Genomic DNA, 24,873 nt, shown 5'->3' on the forward strand with positions numbered 1-24,873 from the left:
TTTTTTTCTACTTCCATGTTACTTTGGCCCCGTTTACATAACGTTTTTTTGAGTGCAACCGCAGCTTTTCTGCTGCAGTTCGGCCGTTCATTTACATGACAACAACCCTCGTCCGCTCTGAAACCAAAGATTTCTGAATCCAGATCTCAGAATGCAGATTTTCTAGGGGACCCCTAGTGGAGGTGTGAAATGCTCTGCAACTGTGAAGTCGCACATGCACACTACAGGCATATATTTCATGCATGCGTGGCCAAACAGCATGCTTCTATCAACAACAAAGGCGCTGGAGTATAATATACTGTTTTTTATGCAACATTAAGCCATAATCTGACCTCATCATCAGTCCACATGAAGCTTTTCCCACTACTTCCCACTCTCCAAATAAATATTTACATCCAACATACAGAGATCAAATGCCAGCACACATGCGCATTAGTTGGGAGGTACAAAATTCAGAGTGCCAGCTAATGACCTGGCATGGCAACTACAGCAGACTCGGGATTTCTGCGGTTCCATGTAAACACTGAATGCGTTCCGTGTAAACAAGGATTTTTTTTCCCCAAATCAAAATCTGAAAAACACTACGTTTCTCATGGCTGTGTCCATGTAAATGGGGCCTTAGGGTGCATTCACACCAGCCCTGTTTAGTCCGCTTTAATCGAACTCTAGCTCGCTTTCCTAGGAAGTCCGGTTCGTTTGGGGAGGTGGGAACGCGCCATCGAACTCTGTCACAGAGCAAAAAGGCGAACTCTGGCCTGGGCTAAAACCTAGGTCTCGGTCCACTAGGAGAGAACTCCAGCGCAGTTCGAGTACAGTGTGAATGCATCCAGACCGAGCCCCGCTCGCACAGCGCACGGCAAACAAACACGCATTTTTCTTACCTTATATGGAGCCGTCAGCTGCCTTGTGTGAAAAACAATATTCTTCATGGTCTTCTGCCTCATCTTCTGCTCATGCTGAGTCCATTGTTGAAAAATGACAAAATTTAACTCCTAAAACTGCTAAAACTTGATGCCACTCCGTTTTAGTTTTTATTTCCAGAAGAAGTGTCTTCAGAGGTTTTTGTGTCGTTTCTTTCAGTAGTTCTTGGTACAGCGCCCCCACAGGTGAGTGGGGGAACAGGTTGGTTCAACAGGTTGGCTCAACTGCCCAGTGCAGTGTGAATGCAAACGCACCAGCTTAAATGTAAACAAAATGTCATGAATATTGGTCCCCAATACGGCATTAACAGAGTACTCGAGTAATCTACACATCGATTGCTAGGACCTCTATCGAGGTTAAAAATGTTACGTCGAGTATCCGTAGTGACGTCATATTATGTGACCACCGTATGACCATAGGGGGCAGTGTTGCACTGTTGCAGGTCACAAAGTATGGTGTAACACCGGGTCCAATCCACCGAACCAGAACCAGTTTCGGTTTAAGTTTCGTTTTTGACGTGCTGCATGTTTCTTCACGTTTGCAGTTTAATAATAATAACTAATAGTTTAGTTTTTCCTGTGACTTATTTGCAGTATGATAAATAGTAGGAGCATAATATACGCTCCCAATGTTTTGTTGGTCTTTTTTTTTTTGTAAATAATTACCTTTTTTTACGGTTTTATTTATTTATTTATTTTTGTATCTTGAGATCTATGATGCCATCAAATACTCGAGTTCTACTCGGGTTTTATTATGTTAATGTCGAGTTTAAAAATGATATACTCGTTCAACCCCTAGTCCCCAACCGAATCGAGTCTACCGAACTATCAGGTGTGAAAACAACCTTAATCTTATCCAACTGATTGTGTCACCATTAAACTTGGATTGTTCACTCAACAGGTAATACCTGAGAGTGAATTTTAAGCAATGCCATAAAAGAGCCCCATTTGTTTTGGGCGAATCTTTAACCAAGCGAAGAATAATCATTCTCCATAGTTTTTGCCATGTCAAAATATATATATCGCCACCTACTGGAATGGCATGGGTATGTCAACATTTTGCTTAAACGACTACTCAGTCTAACTCATTTGGGACTTCTGAAAGAAAAGAATGTGCATTCTAAGCTCCTGTGAAGTCAGTGCAGGGAACTTATGTTTCACTGTCAGTCTTTTTGATAACAGCAATCCTTACGATTTAAAAAATAATTCTAACATTTAATTTCTACTACCACAGAAACATTTTTTTGTTGTACAAGTGCTATGCTACACTAATAAATGTGAAGTCTTACGAGTTGCTTTGTGCATTAGTTCTAAGTCATAAGATTGGTTGAAAGTAACGTTTGACATTTAACATAAAGGAACTGGGTAAGCCACACTGTGTGAGGTGCATGCACGGCTGACTTTGTATGTCCTCCAAACTTTGTTTGGTGATGTACTCAACTCAAGCACAAAATCTGTTTGAGTCTACGTGTTTTGTTTCATCACTTTGGTATGCGTTACCTTTCATTCCACAGTAGTCCCACGCAAGTCCCACAATCCATTATATCTACCTGCACAAACACAGCCGGTTTGTCCTTTTGCCAAGAATATAAGAGCAAACCATTCTGATCTGTGTTCACTGTAATAAACCCACAGATTAACCACTGCTCCCTAGCATAATATTCTAAGTAAAGCAGTTTTATTAAATAAGCTCAAACACAATTTTTGATGTTGCACTTTGTCTAATAAACATTTGATTTCAAAATATTAATCACTATTATCAACAATCCAGCCACCTGGAATGCATGGTAAATAAATCTTTGTTCTGTAATTATATAAACCTAACACCCCATTAATGTATATCAGTTACTGATCATTTGGTATCTGCTCTATGTTGCAGCTTGATGGCATGCATTTTCAAGAACCATCATTATAGTTTAATTATTATTTTTATCTTTCAAATATCAAATATTTACTGAGCGCACAGGACAGGTTGGCAATTAGCTAAAGAAATCTCAAATTTATGCAGGGTTTTGTCAATTCAATTTGTACTTCCAGACTGATTTCCAGTAAACAGGGCTTGGCATATTTCAAGTTAGAACAAACATGTCTACTCTTACATCTTTACAGTTACTGAACAATCAGGTTCAGTTAAAACAACTTCGAAACTTTGGCAGTGCGACGGCACTGTGTTGTTTGCATTGTTGCCTTGCAGCAAGAAGGTCTTGGGTTCAATCGCTGGTTGGACCAGGGGTCTTTCTGTGTGGAGTTTGCATGTTCTCCTCATGTTTGTGTGGGTTTTCTCTGGGTACTTCGGTTTCCTCCCACAGTCTAAAAACATGCATGTTAGGCTTGTTCAGGCCAAGGCCTCCCTTGCAAAAGAGATCTGTGAGCGCTCTCAGTGAGATTTGTCTGGTTAAATAAAGGTAAATAAAATAATGGGAAAACAGAAGCAATCTACAGGTAATCTTCAATGGAAACTACAATATTTACTATATTAACTACTGATTTCTGGTCACCTCCTAATATTTACAGCTTATTGTCTTTAGTTCATTTAAACAACGTTTCTCTCCTTGACTTTTGACATTTTTGTAGTAAAAGGAGAGCAAGCTGTCTGACTATCACAAGACAAACCCTCTAACCATTGCTAGACTTTGGTCCTCAGCCACAAGCTATTTAGGAATCAGAAATATGTAGGCCATGTTTTAATGCTTGTAAGGCCTGACAAAGATTTGCTATGCACATTAAACAACTTAAGACTTAAAGGCATTCCTATTAATTTGTCACAGATCATTAAACATGCTTCTCTACATTTCAACAAATGTTTCTTTTTCAAACAATTTGTGAGAAGTGATAGACTTTGTAGCAATTTTTTCCTCTACAAGCTTTCTGGTATTTAGCTATATTCATATTTATTGACTATTTTGACCTCTTTAGTGACACTTAAAAAAGTGACTTGCAGCAAATCTAGCTATTTCAACTTCAACACAATTGTCTGGCATTAATGTATGGGGGATAAAATAGTCTCAAATTAGTCACAAGCATAAAACAAGATCCACAAATGTTCCACAAGTTTTACAAATGTGTATCTCATCATTCACAAATGCATAAACAGTTTTTTACATGTATGCATTACAAATTGCACAAGTTGGAATATGTGGCAGTTGGCATACAAATTGTCAAATGTGCACAAATCACCTGCTGTCAGCATTTTGCAATGATTTGTGGTCTAGATAGTTTCATGACTACGTCTGGTTCAATGAAATATGCTTAGTCTAAACAGTGTCCATATCTAACTCTGTTTCAGCTGTGCTCTGCAATCATTCAGTCACCTGGCAACATTGCACATAATGCTCGAAATATACAGTAAAATACCAATTAAGCTAATTTACAAATATTTTTGAAAATGACCATGGTCACACTTGAAGCTTAGATTAAATAGTCTAAAAAATAAGCGTACAAGCGAGCAACAAGATTTGTATGCATACAAGAAGATTCGCAAGTGTACCACAAGTTCTTAAAATGTGCACAGCTTATCACAAATGTGTACCACAAGACTTATGATTGTATAAACACTTTTTCAAATGTCTACACTTCAAATTGCACAAGGAGGAATATGATAAGTGCCATACTGTGTTGTCATCATTGTATGTTCCCATAGAATGGTGAAATTGGTTCTCTGCATTTAACCTATCACACCTGGGATACACCCAGGTGGAGCAGTGGGCAGCTATGGAAGCACCTGGGGAGCAATAAGGGATTAGTTGTCTTGCTCAGAGAAACCACGGCATGTGGAAATAGATGGGGATCGAACCAGAGACTTTCGGGTTCTGCACTTACAAATTGTCAAATACATGTGCGCAAATCATCTGCTGTGAACGGATCAGCTTTCCTGTGAATGTGACTTTTGAGACTTTCTTTCTGCTCCAGATTGACCTTTTTGCAGTTACTAATGTGCATGTGTAAAATCTGACCCTATGCTCCCAAATAGTTTCATGGCTGTGGCTTTTACACCTGCTTTTTCAATGACTGGCATCTCTGCCATCCTGAAGCACTTTCAGTTCCTGTTTGCATGTAAATAATCAGGAAACATTAGCAGTTGCTCAATGTTTTCTATAGGAAAAGCCACATGTTTACACGGTAATGTTGTGCTCATTCAATCTTTTGAAGTTTCCATGTCAGGCCACTAGCTGGTGATGTGATTTTTGCATATCAATGATATTTCAACATTTGAACAGACACTTTAGTCTAGATGAAAACCAGTATTTCAAAAGTAGTGAATAGTAGTGAGGAACAACTTCTACCCTGAGGCTGTTAGACTCATGAATATCTAACCAGGATAATAACTGTGAAAAAATTACATCATGTTGCTGCTGATCTGTTTCATGTTGCTGCTGATCTGTTTCATGTTGATGTGTTTATGCATGCTCATCTGCTCACAGAGACTCATGTTTGTGCTGCTGTTCGGCGTAATTTTTTATGATGCTAGTGTTTAGTGTATATTTAGTTGATGTCTTTCTTAGTTCATATCTTAGATCTTATAACTGTTTTTCTTTTACATTTTATTGTTGGATGTAACTGGGACCCTGTGTACATAATTTCGTTCCACCACATGTACCACATGGGGTGCGAATGACAAATAAAGAACCTTGAATCCTTGAACATTCGTTTGGACCGTGGATGAGATTGTGTTGCTCTTACATGTTGAAAAGGGTGAAGAGAACAAACAGAGCTCTGCTTTCTGCCATTATTCCTTTATTTCATCTACTCACACAAGAGCAGAAAGACTACTGACTGAAGCTGTCCGTGAGCAATTTCACACAGATGCCAACCACTGTTTTTGTGTACACCAACTGCTGAAATGCTGCAGAAATACTATAGTTGCATTTAAAAAAAACAGCATTGTGAGTACAAAGTACTTCGAAGACCTCTTCAATCCCACCGGCACATCTTCCACTGAGGAAGCGGAGCATAGGGACTTTGAGTCGGGCTCTCCAATCTCTGGTGCTGAGGTCACCGAGGTGGTTAAAAAAGCTCTTCTGTGGCAGGGCCCCAGGGCTGGATGAGATTCGCCTTGAGTTCCTTAAGGCTCTGGATGTTGTGGGGTTGTGTTGGCTTACACAACTCTGCAATATTGCGTGGACATTGGTGGCAGTTCCCCTGAATTGGTGCAAAGTAGACTAGAGTGGTGGTCCCCCTATTCAAAAAGGGGGACCATAGATTGTGTTCCAACTACAGGGTGATCACGCTCTTAAGCCTCCCTGGTAAAGTCTATTCGGGGGTTCTGGAGAGAAGGGTCTGTCAGATAGTTGAACCTCGGATTCAGGAGGAGCAGTGCAGTTTTCATCTTGGTCGTGGAACACTGAACCAGCTCGACATCCTTAGCAGGGTCCTGGAGGGTGAGTAGGAGTTTGCCCAACCAGTCTACATGTGCTTTGTGGACTTGGAAAAAGCGTTCAACCGCGTCCCTCGGAGAACCCTGTGGGGGGTACTCCGGGAGTATGGGGTACCAGGCCCTTTGATATGGGCTGTTAGGTCCCTGTATGACCGGTGTCTAACAGAGTTTGGTCCGCATTGCCAGCAGTAAGTCGGGCTCGTTCCTGGTGAGAGTTTGACTCAGCCAAGGTTGCACTTTGTCACAGATTCTGTTCATAACTTTTATTGACAGAATTTCTAGGCGCAGCCAAGGTGTTGAGGGGATCTGTTTTGGTGGCCTTAGGATCACGTCTATGCTTTTTGCAGATGATGTGGTCCTGTTGGCTTCATCAGGTCGTGATCTACAACTATCACTGGAGCGGTTCGCAGCTGAGTGTGACGCGACCGGGATGAGGATCAGTTCCTCCAAATCCGAGGCCATGGTCTTGAGCCGGAAAAGGGTACAGTACCCTCTCCGGGTCGGGGAGGAGGTCCTGCCCCAAGTGGAGGAGTTTAAGTATCTCGGGGTCTTGTTCACAAATGAGGGAAAAAATGGAGCGAGAGATCGATAAGCGGATAGGTGCAGCGTCGGCAGTGAAGCGGGCGCTGTACCGGTCTGTCATGGTGAAGAGAGAGCTGAGTCAAAAGGCGAAGCTCTCAATTTACTGGTCGATCTACGTTCCTACACTCATCTATGGTCATGAGCTTCGGGTTGTGACAGAGAGAACAAGATCTCGAATACAAGCAGCCAAAATGTGTTTTCTCCGCAGGGTGTCTGGACTATCTCTTAGAGATGGGGTGAGAAGCTTGGTCATCTGGGAGGGACTCAGAGTAGAGCCGTTGCTTCTCCACATCGAGAGGATCCAGTTGAGGTGGCTCGGGCGTCTGGTTAGGATGCCTCCTGCACGCCTCCTTGGTGAGGAGTTCCAGACATGTCCCACTGGGAGGAGACCCAGAGGAAGACCCAGGACACGCTGGAGGGACTATTTCTCGGCTGGCCTGGGATTTCCCCAAAAGAGCTGGCCCAAGTGGCTGGGGCAAGGGAAGTCTGGGCCTCCCTACTTAAGCTGCTACCCCAGTGACCCGACCCTGGATAAGTGGAAAAAAATGGATGGATGGATGGATGGATATTGTGTAAACGAGGCCTCAGATGTTCCTGTCCTCGTGCTGCAGTTCTTTCCAGTAGCAGTCAGAGCCGGAGACGTTCACCCCTCTACTTCCAGGCTGTAACAGCTACAGGTACCAAATCCAGTCCAGACCTTGTAAATGTAAAGTTTCCTTCACTTTAAATAAAGTACTGAACTAAAACAAATCATTGCAAGGAGGATTAGAATTTTAATGTTATAGACAACAAGATGGCTGGACATGGACACCAGTGATCCCTGTGACTCAAAAAGGAAGAAGTGGGTTAACAATAGTAATAATAATAATAATAATAATAATAATAATAATAATAATAATAATAATAATAATAATAGTAATAATAATGATTTTAAACAGATTTAGATTGTTTTTTAGTCTTTTTTTCTCTCCTATGTCAGTATTCTTCTTTTCGACATAATTCATTAGCCAATATTGCAAACTAGGAGATGAAGCCATTAAGCAACTTCTTTACATTATCATTACATTGATGGAGTCTATAAATAAGCAGCTTTTGTTTACTCCCGTCTCCTTCACTTTCCTCCTTTCCATTTCTTACCTCTTGTAACATTCCATTTAAAACAAGTGCTAGAGAGGAAGGAGAGGAAAAACAAACTTAGTGCATCCTCAGTGTTGGACGAGATGATCACAATGCTCAAGGTCTTAGGTGTCACAGGAAAAGCATTGTGTCTTACTTCCCTCCCTACTGTTTTCTGCCTCTGAAGAAGAATAACAGGGGATGTTGAGGATTACAGGCCCCATAGTATTTATTGTAATAGAGGACGCACTGATCTTACTTCCTTTAGAAGCTGCAGCTTGCTGCCACACGACTCATACAGTATACACATGTGTCGGTCTAAAATACTCCTTCTCAACAGGAACCTGGAAGTATCACTGGTGAGTGGAAGCAGGAAATGGGTGGCTCCAAGCATAGCGCCTCTGTTTCTGTCTCCACAGGAGCTATCTTTAAACAAATGCTTTCAACGACTGACGCTCAGTTTGGTAATATTACTAATTATCTTTTTATTTATTCATGTTTTGTAATTATAAATGTCTCAACTTCCTATGTTTTATTACTAATTCATAAATTATATCATGCTGATATGTTTTTAGGACCTGCTGCCTAATTTATGACACTCCCACCCTCTGACAACTTTCCTGCAAATCCTCCAGACAACAGCACCAACAGCTTAAACTTTAAAGACTGCAAAAGCTGGTCAGCACATTGACAAGATCTTGCTAATAATCCCCCAAACTAAGTTACCGACTGCAAACTATATTCTTATTGGAGCATAGAAAATCTCATTTAGGAGTTTTAACTTTTTTTTGTTATGAATATATTTTTATTTATATATATATATATATATATATATATATATATATATATATATATATACACATACACACACACTTTTTTTTTCCATATTTTTTGCTTCAAGTTTCTCATGCCAGGATGCATTCTTGAGTCCTATTTGCACCTATTCTGACAATGGCATGAAACCTTTAGCCACATCAATAATGCAAACCGTCAAGAATGAGATTTCTAGGGATTAGGGAAGACTGAAGGGCCCAGCATACTCCATCCGAAGCCGAACAGTTGGCTCGTGGTCACGTGGTTGTGGGACATTCGTTTTCACACACACACCTTTCATATTCCATGAGACACAGACACAGAGCTCCTGGGAACCCCCTCCCACTGCAGTATACGTCACCACACGGGTTTCTTCCCGCCACCCCATTCCTGCGTGCTGTTTGGCTACAAATCTATCATGAAGAAAGTGCTACACTTTTCAGCAGACTTCCTTCATACACAATATCTGCACAATCTCCCCACAAACAGGAATCCCCACGATCTCCCCCCACAAATTTCTGACCAGTCACACAATACTTGATGCATATGCCTGTGACACAAAGTTATGCCTGGGCCTTGTGTCGACAAGGGGCAGGCGAAGCTGCTCTGAGAACAAAATGACGCGACTTTTGTCACGCAACTACATCAATGAGAGCCAATTTTGCCACTTCAGACGGAGTATGCGGGGCACTTGAAGCAGATGATCTGTTATGTCAAGCTCTAAAAGCAGCGGGTGAAAGAAGAAAACAATGTTTGGATTTTAGTCTGAATGTGATCTACCTTGTTGCCTAACCAAGAAGATTACAGGTTTAAATCTCAGTTTGTGTTGGAACTTTTCATGTACTTCTGTGCATATGAGGGTTCTCTCCAGGTACCCTGGTTATTGGCGATTCTAAATTGACTCTATATATATATATATATATATATATATATATATATATATATATATATGTGTGTGTGTCTGTGAGTTTATTTATTTCGCAGTTGGCTCTGCAATGAACTGACAACCTGTCCAGAGTGTACCCCACCCATTAGTTAAATTGTGTAGATACGCCCCAGCTCCTTGTGACCTTGAACAGGATTAATTGGGTACTGAAGAGTGATGGAAATTTAATGGCCACCACTGATACTCTACTCATATTGCTCAATTATAAATAACTTATGGACAGCATACAGCAACAAGTTAACATTGCTCCTGCAAACAATCAACCAGTTAAGTGTGAAGCAGGTGAAGTTCTTTTTCTAAAGTTTGTGTAAGTGTTAACTGTGTACATAATCAGTAATCACCATACTATCATGGTGGCCTCCTTTTCCTCTCCCCCTCCTCTGCCCTACCAACATCCTAAAGAGTCAAACTTGTGAAAGGAACAAGTTTATTCAGCGAGGGAGCCTATTACCCCATGAAAGGTCTCTGAAAGGCTGCCTAGCACATAAAAGTGATGACTGGACACTGGGCTGTGTGTGTGTGCATCTTTGTGAATGTGTGTGTGTGAGAGTATGCCCTATTGGGGAAGGGTGCCTGCACTTGAACTGGATCTATTCACTGAGGTTTGGGGGTCTTGTGGTCTTTAATGTGACCAGAGCAGAGCAGAATGACCTCTGTGGGACTGGCCGGCACCGCAGCCATAATCCTCCTCCTCTGTGTCTTTTTCTGCAAACCCCCCGTCCCACCATCCCCTCCTCCTTCACTGTCAAAAGAGAGATCTGACTTTTTTATTCTCTCTGCCCCCTTATATTGTTGAACAGACAAGAATGTCTTGAAGATCTTTGGGTTTTGCATGTTTGGATTATGGGCATAGCAAACTCGAAACCATTTTAGGTTTGGCGACTTTAATAAAAGTGTTTGAAAAAAGCTTAATTTATTACTCAAAAATGTTTTGACTTAAAGATGTTGGCCATTCTTTGCATGGATCACAGTTCTGTTCAGGAGGACAGATTAACATTGCGCTTTGAGGATTTATTTTTCAGATAAGTTTGGCTCACATTCTTTGATAATTCTCCCAGATCTATATATTAGAATATGTTCGTTTTCACACTTCAGGGATCCAATTGCTAGTGCTTAGCATTTAAGATGGATTCATACACCAAGAGAAGTGAAGAAATCTGCTCTCGACGTAGTTGCATCATAAAAAACATGTCATTTTGTTTTTACTTGAGCTTTGAGAGTTTGTTCTCTACATAAATTCTGGGCTGATTTTTTTTTTTTTTTTACCCTGAGGCTATCAACTATTGTGTGATTGGTTAGAACTTGGTTGAGGGCATGTTGATGCGAAAAAGCAGGTGCACTGAAACATCCATCCATCCATCCATTATCTTTACCCGCTTATTTCATTTTGGGTCACGGGGGTCGCTGGTGCCCATGTCCAGCAATCACTGTGCGAGGGGCGGGGTACACCCTGGACAGGTCGCAAGTCCATCACAGGGACACATAGAGACAAAATGAGACAAACAACCATTCACTCTCCCACTCACACCTAGGGACAGTTTAGAGTTACCAATCAGCCTAACATGCATGTTTTTGGTCTGTGGGAGGAAACCGGAGTACCCGGAGAAAATCCACGCATGCACGGAGAGAACATACAAACTCCACCCAGAAAGGCCCCTGGACCGGGGTTTGAACCAAGGACCTGCTCGCTGAGAGGCAGCAACTCAACCAGTTGCGCCACCGTGCTGCCTTGCACTGAAACAAACAACTTGATTTCAACTGGTTCGCTGAGTATCAGCTGGCCGTCTGAAGTCATTCATATAATACAATACATTCATCTTGACAATTGTTCCAACAAAACTCAGGACTTTGTTCTACTGCTCTTCCTGTTTCTGACTCTTTCACTGTCTTTCAGGATTTTTGAGGAAAATGTCAAAAATGACTGTTAACATCCTTTCATTCATCATCATCCTTTTCAAAGTTTAACTTATTGTTGATGTTTGTTTGTTTGTTTGTTTGTTTGTTTGTACGTACTGAGGTTACTTACCAATCACATGTAATATTCTATGCATTTATATAATACTGCAGACGCCAGTAACTCTAACCAGGATTGTTTAATTATTTCTGGAATATTAGTGGCATTCTTTCACAGTAGAGTTTCCTTAAAGTTTTTGGCAGTAAATTTGGTTCTTACAGCAGAGGAAAATAAACAAATGAATGAATGAATGAATGAATGAATGAATGAATGAATGAATGAATGAATGAATGAATGAATGAATGAATGAATGAATGATCATTAAATGTCCACATAGTGTGTGACGACTATAGAGAACAAAACTGAAAACAAAATACAGTATTTCCATGGAAGAGATTTTACAGCACAGTAGCAAAGTATTGGGTAACAATTCCAAGGAAGGTTCACAAAAACATTCTTTGTATGTAAATGGTGACCTAACCGGTAGTTTCTTGAGCCAAAATGCACAGTTCATGATTTGGAAACTATGAACTTTGCATTACCAAAAGATGAAGTTTTGAATTAAAGTTTTTCATTTATTCACCGTTAGGCAACATTATCCTAACCATCCACTATGTATGAGTCTGTCTCTTCAGCCAAACTGTTGAGTTCATGTGTAGGAAACCATGAACGAACATTTCCAAATGAGGAGGTCAGTCTTAAAAGTGCTCATCTTTTCATCATTAGATAATGATTAGTTCATACATAGGTCATCATTTACAAAGTATGATTTTGTGACCCCTAAATAGAAGTGCTACCAGAAATTCAACATATTGTGGCTTTGTTCCTTTTGGAACATGCTACAATGGCACACAATGCCCTAGGGACCCATCACAGCCTACAAGTCAACAAATTCTATTCACGCTTTGAAGATCCAAACAGACCACACAGCACCAGACTCACCTCACCACCGTAATGAGGAGTTTTTCAATGTGACCTCAGCTGAAGTAAGGAGTACCTTCAGGAGGATTAATCCTCACAAAGCAACTGGCCCAGACAACATCCCAGGGTAGGTACTGAAAGACTGTGCCGATCAGCTCTGCGAGGTGCTGGCCGACATCTTTAACTCCTCCCTCACCCTGGCAACAGTTCCCACCTTCCTGAAGACCGCCACCATCGGCTGGATAACCACTGCTCATCTACCATCTCTATTAACACCGGTGTACCACAAGGCTGTGTGATGAGTCCCTTCCTCTACTCCCTCTTCACCCATGACTGCAAACCTGTTGATGGTTCCAATACCATCATTAAGTTTGCAGATGACACCATGGTGATCGGCCTCATCAAAGACAACAATGACACCGCTTATAGGGAGGAGGTGGTTCGTCTGGCTGAGTGGTATGACACCAACAACGTGCTGCTCAACACTGAGAAGACTAAGGAGCTCATCGTGGACTTCAGGAAGAACGCTGGCCCACCTCCACCCATCCACATCAAGGGGACGGTGGTGGAGCGTTTGAACAGCTTCAAGTTCCTGGGTGTCCACATCTCCGAGGATCTCACCTGGACGACCGGCTGTTCCAAACTGATCAAGAAGGCTCACCAGCACCTTTTCTTTCTGAGGACTCTGAGGAAGAACCACCTGTCCTCAGACATCCTGGTGAACTTTTACCGCTGCACCATTGAAAACATCCTGACCAACTGCATCACAGTCTGGTACGGGAGCTGCTCTGCCTCAGACCGGAAGGCACTGCAGAGGGTGGTGAAAGCTGCCCAACACATCACCGGAGCACCACTTCCTGCCATAAAGGACATCTACAGGAAGCGGTGTCTGAAAAGGGCTGGGAAAGTCATAAAAGACTTCAGCCACCCAGCACACAGACTCTTCACCCTCCTGCCCTCTGGGAGGCGCTACAGGAGCCTCCGGACTAAAACCACCAGGTACCGGAACAGCTTCTTCCCCACAGCTGTCACACTCCTGAACTCTGCCTCCTGACATTTGAATAACAACAACGGTCTGTATTCTCATACACACAACAACAACACATGGACTGTAACACCACCACCTGCACTTTCATCCGTTATCCCACTACTGTACAAACTGTACACATAATCTACTATCTACTGTTCATAAGTACTCACATACTTATATATATTTTTTTCTTTTATATAGCTGTTTATACCCCTTCATATTATAACATATTCATAGTCTGTACACTCACAACCTGTATATATTTATACCTATAGCATATTCAAAGCAACTTACTGTATATTGTACTATATATATCTACCAATTTACTTTTCTTGCTAAGCGCTTCTGGATAGATGCAAACTGCATTTCGTTGCTTGTACCTGTGACATGTGCAATGACAATAAAGTTGAATTCTATTAAATTCTAATTCTATTCTATTATCCCAGTTCCAAAGAGCTCTACATTGACTGGTCTGAATGACTATCGGCCAGTAGACCTCATCCAGATAGTCGTTAAATGCATTGAAAGACTGGTCATGACCCACATCAAAGCTACCATCAATATCAGTGAGGACCCTCACTAGTATGAATACCACAAGAATCATTCAACAGAGGATGCCATCCCCTCTGTGGTCCACACTGCTCTCACCCACCTGGAGCAGAAAGACTCCTACTATGCTCTTTGTGGACTTCACATTTGCCTTCAATACCATGATCCCCCAAACACTGATGGACAAACTACTCACAATAGGACTAAGCCCCTCCATATCCAACTGGGTCCTGGACTTCTTAATAAACAGACCACAGTTTGTGAGGATTCATAACTTCTCCTCCTCCACCATAACCCTCAGCACTGGCTTCTCCTCAGGGCTATGTGTTGAGCCCCCCCCCCCCCCCCCCCCCTTCACTCTGCTCACATATGACTGTGCACCTCCCCATCCAGGCTTTCATAGTGTAAAGTTTGCAGATGATACAGTGGTGGTTGGATGAATCACAAACAATGAGTCCAGTTACAGGGAGGAGGTGGAACACCTGGAGAGCTGGTGCAGGAAGAACAACCTTCACATCAATGTGAAGAAGATGAAGGAGATGGGGGGGGGCTTCAGACGGAACAAACACACCATCTTGCTTCTGATTATTTTCCTGCTGCTATGTTCATTTGCACCCATCTGCTCACACAGACTCATGTTCGTGCTGCTGTTGTTTGGCGTATTGTTTTTGTACTATTAGTGTTTAGCATATTCTTAGTATAGCATATTTATTAGTTCATATCTTAGTTCATATCTTAGATATTGTTACTGTTTTTCTTTACAATATATACTTTTGTTGGCTGTAACTGGGACCCTGGATAAACAATTTTGTTCCCCCACATGTACCACAGGCGATGCGAAGGACACTAAAGAAACCTTGACCTTGACATATATTTCTGCAAATTAATTTTTTTCTGTTTTTTGACTGTTTTTGTTCTTTTAACTTTTTTTAAACGTTTTATTGTTAAGCACATTAACAAACAGAAAGTGGTTGCAACTTGATGTAAGTACTAATGAAGATAATAATCATGCTAGCAACATGTTTTTCCTGTTCAACCGTTCAGCTCATGTGGACCCCTTCACTTTAACACTGTATATGACGAAATACGGGTTTATCTCTATAACCTTGATTTCTGTCAGATGATCAGATCAGATAGAGACATTTTCAGAGTGAGGCTGAACACTGACATCAGCAGCTGTATGCTGGGTGTGGATCTTTCTGTTTACCTAAGCCAACATGTCAGTTAGACCTAGACAGCATTACACCTTCCAACTAAAGACACCACTTCCCTAAATGCAAATTGACAATGTTGTGTTTGTGTGTGGGTGTGGGTGTGTGTATACCTCTGGTTGGTTGGCACAGCGTGAGCGTGCTTGTGTGTGGAGAATGATGTTTCTATCCAGAACATTCTTGTTACCTGGGAGCAGCATGAAGATGGAGGTGACAAAAGAAGCAAATTATTATCCCTTACAACAGTAATCAGTAAAGCAGAAACTTCTCCAGTGGTTTACATGGATGGTTTTCAAAGTTGATGTTGGGACCTCAATGTGGATCTTCAAACACCAAGTGGAAGTCTTTAGATAAACTCAAAATGTCAACTTGGGCCGTGGTAGTGGTGATGTTGTACATGTGGTACATAGTGGTTTATTGGATTTTCTCTTTTGTAAACCTATTGATGAAATACATAATCAGTTTCATAATGCTGTACTGCTGTCATCTTTACTATGTCTGACTATCGCTTACTGAGTACCAAGCCATTGTCTGGCTATTATTTTGTTCACTGATGTAGTGAAGCATCATACCAAGTACTTACGGAGGAACCAATCATTACTTAATCACTACCTGACTATTACCTCCTGGTTTGTTCAAACCAGTAGTCCCCTGATAAGGCTTGGCTGTGTGTTCCCCAGTAAGTACTGGTAAGCTACCCATTAGCTCCTGATTTGTTCCTCTTTAGTTTTCTTGGTAACTACTCATTAGTTCTTGATGACCAAATTACCAATTATCACCTGATTTGTTCCTGATTCATTCCTGAGGCGTTCTCTAGTAATTAATCAAATTTTGTGTACCTTATTGTAAAGTGTTACCAATTTGTGCAAGGGAGCTTGGTTTGGTTTGCTAATATCTAACATTTCTTATTATGAATAAAATCTAGTGCAATGAAAACATTGTCTCATCCTAAGTCAAGATAATGAAGTTCTGCAATAAATAAGTTTTTACTGTAAATGTACTTTGTAAAATGTTGTGCAGTGGACGAGTGCTTTTTCACATTTTGTCAAGGCATTACATTGGAAGATACATTTTATTACCTATTTTATCATGATCATTCATTTGTCTTTCATTGGCATATGATGTCTAATTATAGAACTCACTCATTAAGGAGTTATTAGACTATAAATCAAATCTGCATTTGTTTGTCAAGAGCATTTTCCAGAAACCAGGGCAGTTGTATCTTTTTGCCCCCCATCAGTTTCCACAGCAGGAAAACAAAGTATCCAGTAAAAATCTCATAAATGGCCCTAATAGGGAAGTAGTATGGTTGAAATTACCTGGAGCCTCTGAGGTTATAGGAGCACCAAACATTTCTGATTGGTTTAGTGTCCGCAGCTTTTCTCATTATAATCCATAAATGAAATGATAAAAACAGGTTGCTGTGATATGTCACCAACTGAGGAGAAATGATACACATCATCAACTTCATTTGTCAAATTAACCCAATTTTAGACCTGAATAGAAATACAACAAAGCAGTACTGCAAGAAATGTTGACAATATGATATACATGCTGGCAATGCACCTTAATTTATTCTTGTTGACTTGTACGATGCCTAAAATTAACTTGGTATGTAGATACAGCAGAACAGCTGTGTCCCAATTTAGTCTTGTTCACTTGTTAAATCTATGGAAATGCCTTTTCTTTAAAAGTGAAATTAAATATAAAATACTTGCTTCCTTTGTTATTTGAACTTCCTGGATCCTGTTTGTGAACGAACCTCAAACATCAAAGTTTCAATTCAGCTGCAGAAAGAAAAGCTTTGCAGAGAGTGGTGAAGGCTGCACAGAAGTTTGTTGGAGTCAGCCTCCCCACCATCACAGACATCTACACCTCCAGATGTAGGAAGAGGGCCACCTGCATCTCGAAGGACCTCACTCACCCAGCACACACACTTTTTGTCCCGCTCCCCTCAGGAAGGAGGTTAAGGAGCATTAAGTGTAGAACCACTAGACTGAGGAACAGCTTCTACCCTGAAGCTGCTAGACTCATGAATCTAACTAGAATAATCACTGTGGAAAAAATCACATCATGTTGCTGCTGATCTGTTTCAATGTTGCTGCTGATCTGTTTCATGTTGAGGTGTTCATGCATGCTCATCTGCTCACACAGACTCATGCTCATGTTTGTGCTGCTGTTCGACATAATGTTTTTCTTTTACATTTTATTGTTGGATGTAACTGGGACCCTGTGTACATAATTTCTCTCCACCACATGAACCACATGTGGTGCAAATTACAATAAAGAATCTCTGACTCTATTTAGTGTAAATGCACAAAGATTCTCAAGTGCACTTCTTATCCCAAAAATAAAAAAGTGTTTGGCCATGTTCTTGTCTATGTGTGTAGGGTGAGGCTGTGTTTCTTTTCCTGTTCATGAACAGTGGACAGATTTAAAATAAACTTTCAAAATGCTCATATAAAGTCAACCTGATTCAAGATGGCTGTCACAGCCAATCATCCCTAGCAAACATGACTCAGTCAATCTCACAGTTATTTAGCTAAAACCTGACATGGTGGTATCCTAATCACCTAAACCCAAACATTATATCAAGTAAGATCATGCAAGACTCAAACCTTCAAAAATTATAGTGTCATTTTTCAGGGAAACTCAGATAATGTATTTTTCTAACTATTAAGGTGCACTGGATTATAAGATGCATTAAGTGAAACAAAACAGTCACATAAGTCAATCTTTATTCAACTCATTCACAATAACCACATAAAATTGGTTCATGGTCAGTAAGCACAACCAGAATTAATACATTGGGCACACCTGATTCTAAGGCTCACTGTCGATTTTTGAGAAAATTAAAGGATTTAAAGTGTGCCTTATAGTCTGACAAATATGGTAAGTGGTGCTCATTATGACTGAGATTTGTTTTAGCACAAGTCCACTGTGAATATGGTCAGTGCATGATTCATTTAAAGAGTTTTTTTTTTCTTTTTCTTTCAAACAGACAATACAAAGTAAAAACAAAGAAAAAGAACTAAATAATAACAGTCGTGCCAATTGACATGTAATTTTACACAAATTGTTCGAAAAGGAGCAGGTAGAAAATAAAGATCTTATCATTTCCTGCTCGTCATACACATCAGTATACAATCATTTTAGTCTCCCAACACCAAATAACTCTTATATAGGGGCCGAGATAGTGTAGGGGCAGGGCAGCCCACTCGGGACCCGAAGGTCCTGGGTTCAATCCCCGGTCATTGCACATCTCGTGGTGTCTCTGAGCAGGACACCCAATCCCGTATTGCTCCCCCGCTGCTTACATAGCAGCTCCACCTGGGTGTATCCAGGTGCGATGGGTTAAATGCAGAGAGCCAATTTCGACTTTGTATGGGAACATACAATGATGAAAACACATAACATTTTATTTATTTATTATTATTATTTATAATACTCCCACATTAAATGACACTTAATCCTGACATTCTCCTCATTGAATGTACAATTATTTACACATTATTTTCCTGAGGAAATCAACAGATAATGTGTCTCCTAACAGCTTGTATATTTAATGGTGATGATTCTGGCTTCTGTCAGTAATATGCTATGATGCAGCTGTAACACCTGCATTATTTGAATTGAATTACATTGAAGACAACCCTCTGATGACAAGGGAAGCCTTTTGGGTCAGCGCTATCGTGCATTAGTTGCAGTCCCACCTCAGTTACGCAGAAATTCTTTATCTGCAATAAGCTTATCCAGCTGGGCAGAGACAATGTGTGGCAGCCACGGCAGATAACACACAGAGTTTACAGTTGGGCCTGAGGTGTGGTTATGAATAGACACACGTTTTGTTCCACATGTGACCCGCAGTAAGCTCTGCTGCTCCACTGCAAAGGGTAGTTTACTTACTGAAGGCAGTGACAGCAGCACTGTGTGATAAAGTTTCACGCCAGTTATTTAAATACAAGCACATCTCCCCTGGATGCAAGAAACATCTGTTTTATCAACAGCGCTTTGAATGTCAGTTGAGTTTAACCAGAAGTTCATTTTCTATGAGTCGGTGATACTGGCAAACTTTTCTTTTACTTCCCGTTCAGTTACTGATAGATAAAAAAAAGTGTGCCATTTTGCATAAATTATCCAGTAAAAAAAAAAAAAAGAGGTTTTACTAAGAGCTTAAACAACTGAAAAATGTTCTTTCTTGTTCTTAGAATGTCAAGTTAAATGGAAAAAAGGCTTGTACGTTATGTCTTAGCAAACAGTAAATATGACATATTGTATCTCCATACAGGTGATCTAATCAACGAATATACCATTTATCTTTTTTTTTTTTATCTTGAAGAGGTTCCCAAACTGAGCATTACTTTGTTGTGTCTCTTTTTCTTTAAAGTCTTTCATAAATAAACTTAGACTGAGTCATTGAAGAGGCCAGGTGAGCAAACACAAAACTGCTTTTACTGTATTTGTGTACATAGCCTGGAGGTGTTTTTTTTATTTTTTATTATCATGTCGACAAATACAGTCCCACTAAGACTAGACCATGTGTGTCAGAATCACATGTTGATACAGAACGTTGTGGCAGTGTTTGTGGTAAAGTGCTAGTTTTATTCTGAACAAATCACTAACTGTGCATAAGCAGAGCAGTCCCCCACATCTTTACACCTCCTCCTCCATGCACTGTGATGGGAGCAATGGGAGCATTCATTGCTCCTTTCTTCTTGTCACAAAACCACGGTGATTGGCATTAAAAACATAAATAAAAAAAAATCACAATTTGGACTAATCAGATCCCATCCTTGAGTATCTTAATCTTGGTTTATACTTTGTACTTCAACAAGATGGTAAGCCAGCGGATCTGTCATTATGTAGTTTCAGACCTTTGTCTCACAGAATGTTCACAGTCATTCATAGTCAAGGAGAAGACACGGGCGATAAATCATCATAATTCCTCCTGCTCTCCCAGAGCACAGCACGGTGGCACAACTGGTAGAGCTGCTGCCTCTCAGCGAGCAGGTTGCCCTGGTGCAAATCCTGGTCCAGGGGCCTTTCTGGGTGGAATTTGCATGTTCTCTCCGTGCATGCGTGGGTTTTCTCCGGGTACTCCGGTTTCCTCCCACAGACCAAAAACATGCATGTTAGTATGATTGGTAACTCTAAATTGTCCGTAGGTGTGAGTGAGAGAGTGAATGGTTGTTTGTCTCTATGTGTCCCTGTGATGGACTGGAGACATGTCCAGGGTGTCCCCCACCATGGGCACTAGTGACCCCCCGCGACCCGAAAAAAGGAAGAAGCAGGTAAAAGATAAAGGATGGATGGACACACTCCCACTGTAACACATGTCGTCACACACATAGCTAAACATTTAAACACCAGCAGTGATAGCAGATGGCTGGGGGGGGGGGGGGGGGGGTCACTTAAAATGTATTTTCAGACAAATGAAGACAACTAGCTTGTGGAAGCTGACCATTTTAAGCTAACTGACATACAGAAGAAGCATGCGCTGTTCCGCATAAACAACAAACAAGTTCTGACCATTTACACAATGCGTGTCTCATAGCCTGCGAGACACATTTCTGACTGTGGGCAATGCAGAAGACAGGCTGTCAGGGAAAAATAAAAGGAAAAAAAAAGACAGGCCGTAAGCAGGTGGTAACAGACGGAAGCTACGCGATTGTTGTCTCGCACTTGCACAAGCGAGATGTAAGACAAGCGGTATAAACCAACACTGTAAGGACGTCTCAAGGTGAATGCTCTCACTCTCTCTGGATGTTAAGTCTTGTAATGCATACACCTGAAAGCATTCTTGCAGAAAAATAAAATAAAACACAAACGTGGATTTTAAACTTGGATCTATGACACGTGATTGAACTGCAGATCAAATGCAAGTTTTTTATTTGTGATGTATTAAGTATATTTTTTCCATTGTAGAAATTAGCAGAAATAAAAACATTTATTGTAAAACATTCCATAATAACAGGAATGTCAGTCATGGGGTCTTAATGTGCACATCAATAAATTCATATAGACCAAATGATTAACCATATTAAAGCTGTGCTGTAATAATTTACACGAGTTTCAGTAGTAGGAAAATAGGGACTTTTCCCTCTGACAAAGACTGGAACAAGAGGATGAATGGGAAACTTTTGTCAATGGCCTACAGGCCCCGCCCACACTTGGCTCTGATTGGTTGGCATCTCTGCCAATGAGAGGCTTCCTCTCTGCAGCTCCATTCATGAAAAAGCCAGCCTGGAGGTAGATGGGGGAAGGGAGGAGGAGGCGTGCGTGTGTGTGTGTGGGTGTGCTGCTGAGTGGTGGTTTCTCTGCGTTCAGCAGACACACTTCCTCTTTTTAGAACCACTCTAGATTTGACAAAAAGCCTCTCGGTGTCTGACACGGCTCTGTTTTTTTGGGCAGAAGTCTGAAGCCGATGTGCATTTACAGGTTTTTCAGCAAATTAAAGTCTTGCAGAGACATATTTTGAGTTAGGTCATGTTTAGCTTGTGTTGTACTGAGCACCATCTGCAAACTCAACTGTAAATAGATAAATGACATATTGCATATTACTTTTATAATGTTCAAGTAATTTCTACACATTATACACAAAGGACAATAAAATGTTTCCTGTACTACAATAAACACTTTAATGTTTCTGTCTGCACCTGACCTGTTTTAGGCCTTGTTGGTATTTTTACATTCTGCTATTATTATTATTATTATTATTATTATTTATATCTTGTGTGATTTCTTGTGTATCTTCTCTTGTACTGAAACTCTGGCACAACAATTTCCTGTGGGGTCAGTAAGTTTCTATCTTATCTTGTCTTAATTTGCATTGCCTATTCATTTGGACTTGTGACTGGATGACCAAACAAAGGACATAAACCTTTTGTTTTATGTAATACATTAAACTTTATACATGAAATAATGTGTCTCTCAAGTTAAAGGATAACCCAATTCTAAACCAGTTGTCTTCAAATGTTGGTAAAACAAAACACACCAATGGCTCGTAAAGAAACAGATCTTGAACAGTTAATTTACTGATGTCATCCATTTTGCATTTTTTACTAAATGAATATTCTCCTCTGAAGCACTCTTCAGTGTAATTCAGTTTTTCTTTCTTGGTATTCTAGGCTGTATTTTTTTTTTTTTTTCCAGTGTTCAATGTATAGAAGGGTTCATTAAACTGGAATTGTGGATATAGCTCTTCTCTTTTATTAGATGGTAAGAAACAAAGAACAATGAGCTTATCTTTGTAGCACAATCCTTTTTCACTGATTGCATGTTTATTATTGCCTATGGTTGTTTTGTCTGTTTATACTCAACTGCACTGCTATACAGGCTTTATCTGTGCTGCTTTTCCTCTTTTTTTTTTCTTTTCTGCTGTTTCCATTCTTGTACAGGGCGTCTCTCACAACCATCCGGTCCAGATTCTCTTGTCTCCCCCCCACACCATATTATGTGCATGTGTTTGTATGGATGCTTTGGTCTCAACAATGTTTTATTGGTATTGGGCCAAATGTGACTCATTGTCTTAGTCTCAAAGAGTCAGAAAGCAGGGCTTTAGGGTAGTTTCCTTCTGAGTGAGGATGTGGGATTTGTACATCAACTGAAATAAAAGGACATGACACTGTGGAAGGATGAAACATTGTATGTTACATGTTATATTTCTCTGACCACCATAAGTTGCTCAACGACTTTCGCATAATCACGCAAAGTCCTGGGGGGATACACTAAGGTCTGCCTGTCAGGTGGCTGGAACTCAACACAACATTTTAAATGTAAATGAGATAAAATATTTATCAATACACTCAAATTGAAAAGCAGATGTAACATTTTTGAGTTTATATGCACTGTAGTTAAACAGATGCATGACCATCCCTTTAATCAGTTCAGTGACCAGTTGAGATATTATTAAGACCCTGTCCACAAGGAAATGTAGTTTTTCTAAAACTTTTTTTGTTGTTGTTTCTAAAAAATAAAAACTCTTAGACACAAGTCCGTTTCTAGAAACGTTTTTGTCTACACAGAAACACCACAAAGGACCAAAAATGCTATTGTAACTATGCCAGACCTGTATGGTCGTTGTAATGCTGCCACAAAAATGCACTAAAAACAGGAAACAAGGCAAGGAGCATGCTCATAAATTGTCCCCAGTGAGTGCAAAGTATAAACAGAACAAGAGCAGGAGGCCATCTATTAGATTAAAGGTGGAGCTAGGACATCATTTTTAAAAGGTCACGTTTTGGCTGTTAAATAAAAGCACAGATGGCACTTCAAGATTGTTTTATTCTGGAACAGATTTTTCACATGTACCATTTTGGAGCTCACAAGGACGTTTCCATCTACTACCCTCAGGCAGACGGTACAGGAGCCTGCCATTGCACACAAAAAGATTCAAAGACAGTTATTACCCACAAGCTGTCAGATTATTGAACTCTTGACACTAACATTGCACTAAGCCACATCTGTGACACATAATACATGTATGTCTATGGCTGCTGCTCGATGTGGCTGTATCATGTATGTCACTAACTCCATCATAATTCATCTCAATGTTACTCACTACCTGCAATAACCTGTCACACAACCCCTGTAGTATATGTTAGTTATGTGCATTATATATCGTGTGCATTTAAGCTAATATTTCTACCTGTGAAATACTTATTTATACTAATTCATCCTACTTGCACTGTTATATTCTACCATGTTGTTGTTTACTATATTTCTTTTGGACCTTGTAACTGTTATATTTCTTTTTCACTTGTTGGTACTTTATTTTGTACACTTATTGCATGCTTTAGTACTTTGTATTTCGTGTTTGTTCTTTTTAGCGAGTCAAATCAATTCTTCTCATCCTGAACATTTCATTGCATTGTTAGTCTTTGTGTTAACCTGCATATGACAAATAAACAACATAACAAACATAAACAACAAATACCAGGAGAAAACCCATGAAAACACAAGGAGAACATGTCAACTCCACACAGAAAGACCCCATATCCAAACCGGGGATTGAACCCAGGCCCTTCTTGCTGTGAGGCAACAGTGCTAACAACTAATCCACCGTGCTGCCTGTATTTTTATGGTAAAAAAAAAATACACAAACTTTTTCAGAGTGATAGCAGAGCAAAACATGCAGGAACATTTCCAGTTACTCTCCAACATTTGTTTATTCATAGTTGTTCCTTCAACTACTGAGGATCTGGAGAACAATCTGAAGAAATAGCCTCTGAAGACATATTTGCTTAAATAATTACAACAATATCTTGGTTATCCTGATGCATGCTCAATAATCCATGTAGAAAAATCTAAAAAAGTTAAATCTGGTCCTCTGAACATTCAAAAAACAGAACAAAGCAAAACAACAACAAATGACTGAGGAAGTCTTTCGGATGAAAGATGAAATGTTTCTACATTTTTTGTTGTTTTTTGCTTTGTTTTGTTTTTTGAATGTCCAGAG

This window comes from Nematolebias whitei, chromosome 2 (assembly GCF_014905685.2).
Source record: "Nematolebias whitei isolate Nwh7 chromosome 2, NemWhi1, whole genome shotgun sequence".
NCBI lineage: Eukaryota > Metazoa > Chordata > Actinopteri > Cyprinodontiformes > Rivulidae > Nematolebias > Nematolebias whitei.